The 6,373-nt window shown below is 44.7% G+C and overlaps 1 pseudogene across 1 annotated transcript; it reads left to right on the forward strand.

Moving 5' to 3' along the window:
- Window positions 1-1,386: 1,386 nt before the first annotated feature.
- On the forward strand, window positions 1,387-2,327 carry LOC311598375 (protein SET-like; annotated as a pseudogene). Its single transcript has one exon. The product of its transcript is annotated as a protein SET-like (transcript).
- The last annotated feature ends 4,046 nt before the right edge of the window (window positions 2,328-6,373 follow it).

A 6,373-nucleotide genomic window follows, 5' to 3' on the forward strand; every position in this document is an offset into this window, starting at 1 on the left:
ACACACACACACACACACACACACACCAGTAACAAAGAAGGTCAAGTCAAGCCAAGAACACCCCCTCTGCAGCTCTATGCACTTTCTAGGCATCAAGGAACAGGCAGGCCTCCTATGCCCCCTGACAGTTTTTAATTTGATGTGACTATTTTAGTTCTTCACAGTAGGACCATCACCAGCAGAATTCTCTGCAGAGGCAAAAGTCACCCTGTATGTGAAACCTTTGCTCAGGAGTTTCATTTAACCATGAATCTTTTGTTTACCCAGTTGCTACCTAGGGCTCTCAAGAGTTCTCTAATCAAAGTTAATGTCCCTCAAGCCTTGGCAAACATGCACTGTGGGGGTTTGAATGATAATGGCCCCCAAAGGATCATATGTTTGCATACTTAGTTGCCAGTTCGTGAAGTGTTTGGGAAGGATTAAGGGGTGTGGACCTGTTTGAGGAAACATGTCACTGAAGTGGGCTTTGAGGTTTGAACATTAGGCTCAGTCTCTGTCTTTGTCTCTCTGTCTTTATCTGGATGTAAAGTCCTCGGCTACTGCTCCAGCACCATGCCTACCTACATACTGCCAGGATGGTCAGAGTAACCCTCTCACACTGCTAAGCAAGTTAAAAACTCTCAGCAAATCCTCAATTAAATGCTTTCTTTTGTAAGAATTGCCTTGGTCATAGTGTCTCTTCACAGCAATAGAACAGTAACTAAGGTAAGTGCCAGTAGTCCATCTCTTATTTTTTCTTAATTTCAAATAAGAAGGTTTTCTGTAAAAACACATACACTATACACATTAAACCCAAGTGGCTCTGCTTTGAAGGCTTAGCAACGATTTGTTGAATGAATTTCATGTTATCAGGGCCTGTGGAATCTCTTGCCTGGATTAGGATTGACAGGGGTGAGGATGTGTGTCTTCTCCCTTTGGCTTCTGAAGGAGTTATTGTACACACAAACAGAGATGTGTGCCAGCCTGTGGTGGCTTGAGCACCAAGAGAGAGATGCAGTCTCAAGCCTAGGCCTTTGGGCATAAAGAGCCAGTAGATGCTGTTGTGGGGACACAAGGTCTCAACACCTGAAAGTGTGGAGAAATCTGGTCCTTTAGGGCTTGTGGAATTCACCTTCCATAACTCTCCTTCACCATCTACAACTCTCCTCCGCTGTCTGCCTTGTTTCATCTTCCTAAGAGACGTTGACAATATGGCAGGTCTGAGGGTCAAACAAACATGAGGAACGATTAGCCCAAATCAAAGCCAAATGAGCAGAGAACTCATGAGAACTGGCTGCCTGGTTTCCTCTTTGGTTTGAACTCACTTTCATCTAGATCTTGAAGAAAACAAAGTATTGATTTCTATTAAGAAAAGAAAATAGTCCTGCGAGTTCCTTCCTGCTGTGAACATCGGGTCTCTGCCCTCTGGCTTCAGACCACCTCCCTCGTGCCAGGGCCCCAAAACGGCAAACCGCGAACGAGCCTCCGCCCAAGAAACTCAAACGCTCTCCTGCCCCGAAGCTGGAGAACGCATCGGCCTCTCCTGTCCTGTCGGAAGGAGAAAAAAAAAACAGCAAGAAGCAATTGAACATATTGATGAAGTACAAAATGAAATAGACAGACTTAATGAACAAGCCAGTGAGGAAATTTTGAATGTAGAACAAAAATATAACAAACTCCACCAACCGTTTTTTCAAAAGAGGACAGAATTGATCGCCAAAGTCCCAAATTTTGGGGTAACAACATTTGTCAACCATCCACAAATGTCCGCACTGCTTGGGGAGGAGGATGAAGAGGCTCTGCATTATTTGACCAGAGTGGAAGTGACAGAATTTGAAGACATTAAATCAGGTTACAGAATAGATTTTTATTTTGATGAAAATCATTACTTTGAAAATAAAGTTCTCTCCAAAGAATTTCATCTGAATGAGAGTGGTGACACATCTTCAAAGTCCACTGAAATCAAATGGAAATCTGGAAAGGATTTGACAAAGTGCTCAAGTCAAACGCAGAATAAGGCCAGCAGGAAGCAGCAGCACGAAGAGCCAGAGAGCTTCTTCACTTGGTTCACCGACCACTCTGACGCGGGTGCCGAAGAGTTAGGAGAGGTCATCAAAGACGACATTTGGCCAAATCCCTTGCAGTACTATTTGGTTCCTGATATGGATGAGGATGAAGAAGGAAAGGCAGAAGATGATGATGATGACGAAGAGGAAGAAGGGTTGGAAGATATTGATGAAGAAGGGGATGAGGATGAAGGTGAAGAAGATGAAGATAATGATGAAGGGGAGGAAGGAGAGGAGGACAAAGGGGAGGAAGGAGAGGAGGATGAAGGCGAGGATGACTAGCACAAAAGACCGATGGATTCCAACCTTCTTTTTTATTTTATTTTTATTTTTTTAATTTTCTCCAGTCCCTGGGAGCAAGTTGCAGTCATTTCCCTCCCCCTCTTGTGCTCAGTTGCCCTGTTTCGAGGTCTCTCTTAACACCATGGTTCTCAACTTATTTGGGGAAAATACCTTGAGCAAAATATAACAGGAAAAGGATCTCCATTTTTCTGTCCTAAATTCATTTTATCCTTTCGTGTCTCAAAAACTGTGGATTCAATATCAATACCGTGCTTGGTGGGGAAAAAAGAGAAGCCCTTCAGTTCTCTTGGCTCTGCTGGAGGGTGTTAGGCCCCTGTGTAGTACTGAATAGAATTCTAGCTTTTTTTCCTTTCTCTGTATATTGGGCTCAGAGATTACACTGTGTCTCTATGTGAATACAGACAGTTAGCATTTACCAACATGTATCTGTCTATTTTCTCTTGTTTAATAAAAAGAAAAAGAAAAAAGAAGGTATATAGAAGGTCAGCAAAGGGTGGGTTTGAGGTGTCTGAGGGGGGATTAAGTGGGCATTTTGAAAACATGGCTTCTCCTTTGGCATGTTTAATTGTGATGTTGAACAGACATCCTTGCAGTTTAAGGTGACATTTTTAAATAAAATTCTCTCCTAATGAAAAAAAAAAGAAAAAAGAAAATAGAACCGGGCTCAGTGGTGCACGTCTGTAATCCCAGCACTTAGGGAGGCAGAGGCAGGTGGATCTCTCTAAGTTCTGGGCCATCCTAGTCTACAAAGCAAGTCCAGGGCAGCCAAGGCTATACAAAGAAACCCTGTCTCGAAAAACAAAACAAAACAATACCAAAAAAAAAAAGGAGGGAGAAGAAAGAAAGAAAACAGAAATGTGTCTACACCCTTACCTCACTGGGACCCTGCAACCTGCTGCCATGCATTATTGCGGAAAGGGGCCTTTGGAAAGTGCTTCGTCTTCTCTAGGTTACGCCATTTAAGAAGCAGCCTCTCTACACACCTCCCCAGAATGCCTTTTCTCATATGTCATGCCACTGTGCTTCACAGGTACCCTCTCCATCCCACGGCAGGAGGCAAAACTGTCTTCTTAAAATAGTTGGCATCCTCAGGAAGACGCGCATATCATGCATGCCAGGCTTCCTCTGTTGCTGCCCTTCTAGTCTCAGAATTACTTCTTTGCTCTGCCATCCTCGTGCCTGGCAACTGTTGTCCCCATGTCGCTGCTCATTTCAAAAGCCATAGCTCAGGCAAGTGCAAGGGACATGCACAGGGCCTAAAACAGCAGCAGCTGTAGCTGCTTCAGGGCTTCTGCGGGTAATCAAGAAACTAAGTGCAAATTCAGGATTTGGCAATTCTAGGGATACTAGACAGAGGGCAGAGAGAACTGGAGCTTCAGGGAGAATCTTCGGGAGCTATCCATGGGATATGCAAACCCAGTGACTTTGTCCCATGAAGCATGGCAGGTCATCCTGCTTTCCACTTTAGGCAGGCCCTGAGCAGGGGGAGTGCTTGTTCTCATAACATCTGGCTTTCCTCGATAAATGTATTGTATACCATATACCGCAATTTACCCTGGGATTTGGTTGGATTCATCACAGGTTAAATAACATCATTCACTGGACTCGGGAAAAGATCGGCACGTCCAGGGAATTGTGGGAATTTATGCTGGATCTGGGGGGGGGGTTGTCACATTTCTTCCAAAGTGTTCTGCCCTAGGTCTAGAGGACAGTGGTACTCAAAATCTCCAGGGGAACCAGGCCTCTTTGTCATCTTGGAAAGCTAAAACAGTACCTAGGGACGGCCAAAGATGGGAAGAGAGGGGACGTTATGGCTTGTTCTCCTCCATCACTGTACACCACTGTGTTGCTTCATGGTTGTTGTTGTTGGCTCAGTCACTACAGCACAGACTCAGGCCAGACTGCCTAGGTTCAAGTCTCAGCTCACTGACTTATAATCCCATGGGCCTCAGTTAGTGTGCTGCTTTTTTGGTTTGTTTGTTTATTTGTTTGTTTTGAGACAGGATTTCTATGTGTAGCCTTGCCTGTCCTGGACTCTTTGTAGACCAGGCTGGCCTCAAACTCACAGAGATCCACCTGCCTCTGCTTCCCGAGTGCTGGGATTACAGGTGTGTGCCATCGCGCCTGACTTGATCTTTAATATTTTTAAACTTCTCTGTGTAAGAGTTATGGCTCTGTCACTTGGAAACTTAAAAAGCTCAATTTCTGAACTAGTCTAAGGGAACATAAAGGGTTTTGTGGCTTTTATACCTGTAATTGTGTGCACTTAGCTCCAAGTATGGTTGGATCCCAGCTCTGTCTCCCTCCATTTCTTCTCTGGACTCACATAATTGCTTCTTCCATGTTCTACCTAAGGGAAAGATGGCCACCACCAGCCTCATGTTTCTACTCTTCTGGCTTGCCTTTCTATCTAGAAATGTTCTCCTCTGGTCATGGCTATGGCAGTCAGTATGAATATAAGAATCTTGTTTAGCCAGGATCAAGCGTCTTAACCCTGAAATCTAGGGGTGAGAGTGGGAGAGTTGGGAGAGGAGATGGAGATTGACATCGGTGCTTCCTGCCAAGCTCCCCACACCTGGAGAATCAGATCTCCATTGAGAAGACTGAGCCTAATAAGAAGTGGCCTGGAGGCTGAGTCACTGCAGTCTGGATGAGCACTTGAAGCTGACTGGGAATGGGCCAGGTCAGTTAGCAGGGCCCTGTGGTACGCGTTGCAGAAGACAAGGCTCTATTATAAAGATCTAAACATCAAATTGCTTGTCTCTTGTTTCTTTATTGGCCCAGAAGGCTTTATTATCTTTCAGATGTGTCTAGGTCTCCTAGGGAACCATTCCACTATGACACCAGGCTCTATGCCCAGAAATCCCACTTGGCAATTTTAAAATCTGAGTTCTGGAGTTTCTATCAAGATGGCAGGTGAAAAGTTATGCTTATAGACCAGGGTCCACAAGTGAAGACCACCAACTAAGCTGACATCTGGGTGCACATCTTACTCATACCTATGGGGTATCCATCCTACCAAGTATCCAGGGTGCCTTCAAATAATAGATCCCCGCCCGCAGTTAATTCTGCTTGTTTATTTTAATGTTCTTTAAAGATTTATTTATTTATTTATTTATTTATTTATCTACTATGTACATAGTGTTCTGTGTGCATGTATGCCTGCACACCAGAAGAGGCATCAGCGCACATTATAGATGGTTGTGGGTCACCATGTGGGTGCTGAGAATTGAACTCAGGACCTCTGGAAGAGCAGCCAGTGCTCTTGACTGCTGAGCCATCTCTCCAACCTCCTGTTTAAATGTTTTTAATCAAAATAGAAATGCATTGCTTCCTCCTCCAGCCCTTTCCCCTCCATCCCTTCCCAGTCCCCATCCTTTGAACTCCTCCCATGCCCTTACTCTCAAGTTGATAAAAAGATTTGTTTTGTATGTGTGCATGTCTATGTGTGCCTATTCCACCTGTGCACAAGTACTGCAAAGGCCAGAAGAGGGCATCAGTGGCCCTAGACCTGGAATTGGAGAGAGTTGTGAACTGCCTGATACTGGATTAAAGCCAGAGAAGGCTTTTTGGTGACAGGTTTCCAGCAGACAGACAAATGTAGTTGCCAGAGGCCACCTCTGCAGGTTCTCTACACACTCCCACATCACTCAGTGGCAGGGATGTGGGGTATCCACCAGAGAAGACAAGTCAGACATGTGTTTAAGCCAATACGAAATCTGTATTAGGCAGTCTGTGACTACACTGGGTGTTCTGACTGAAGTGTAGCCCCAAGCATTTCTCAGAGTGGCCTTTTAAGCACAAAATCCATGCCCTGGGTTGGCAATCTTCAGTTAGCGAGAACAGTTAGCCAGAAGCAGAACTACAGAAAACCAAAAATCAAGGTTAGTACATTTTGAGACTCCTGGAACTATGAACTTTGATGGATTAGGTCCCTGTTTTCATCTTGGCAGGTGCTGCTGTCTACTTTCTGAACTTTATGGCCTGCATGGTACTTCTGTCATGGAGCAACTCATGCTAAGGTC

This window comes from Acomys minous (genome assembly GCF_964271855.1).
Source record: "Acomys minous genome assembly, chromosome: 5".
Taxonomy (NCBI): Eukaryota; Metazoa; Chordata; class Mammalia; order Rodentia; family Muridae; genus Acomys; species Acomys minous.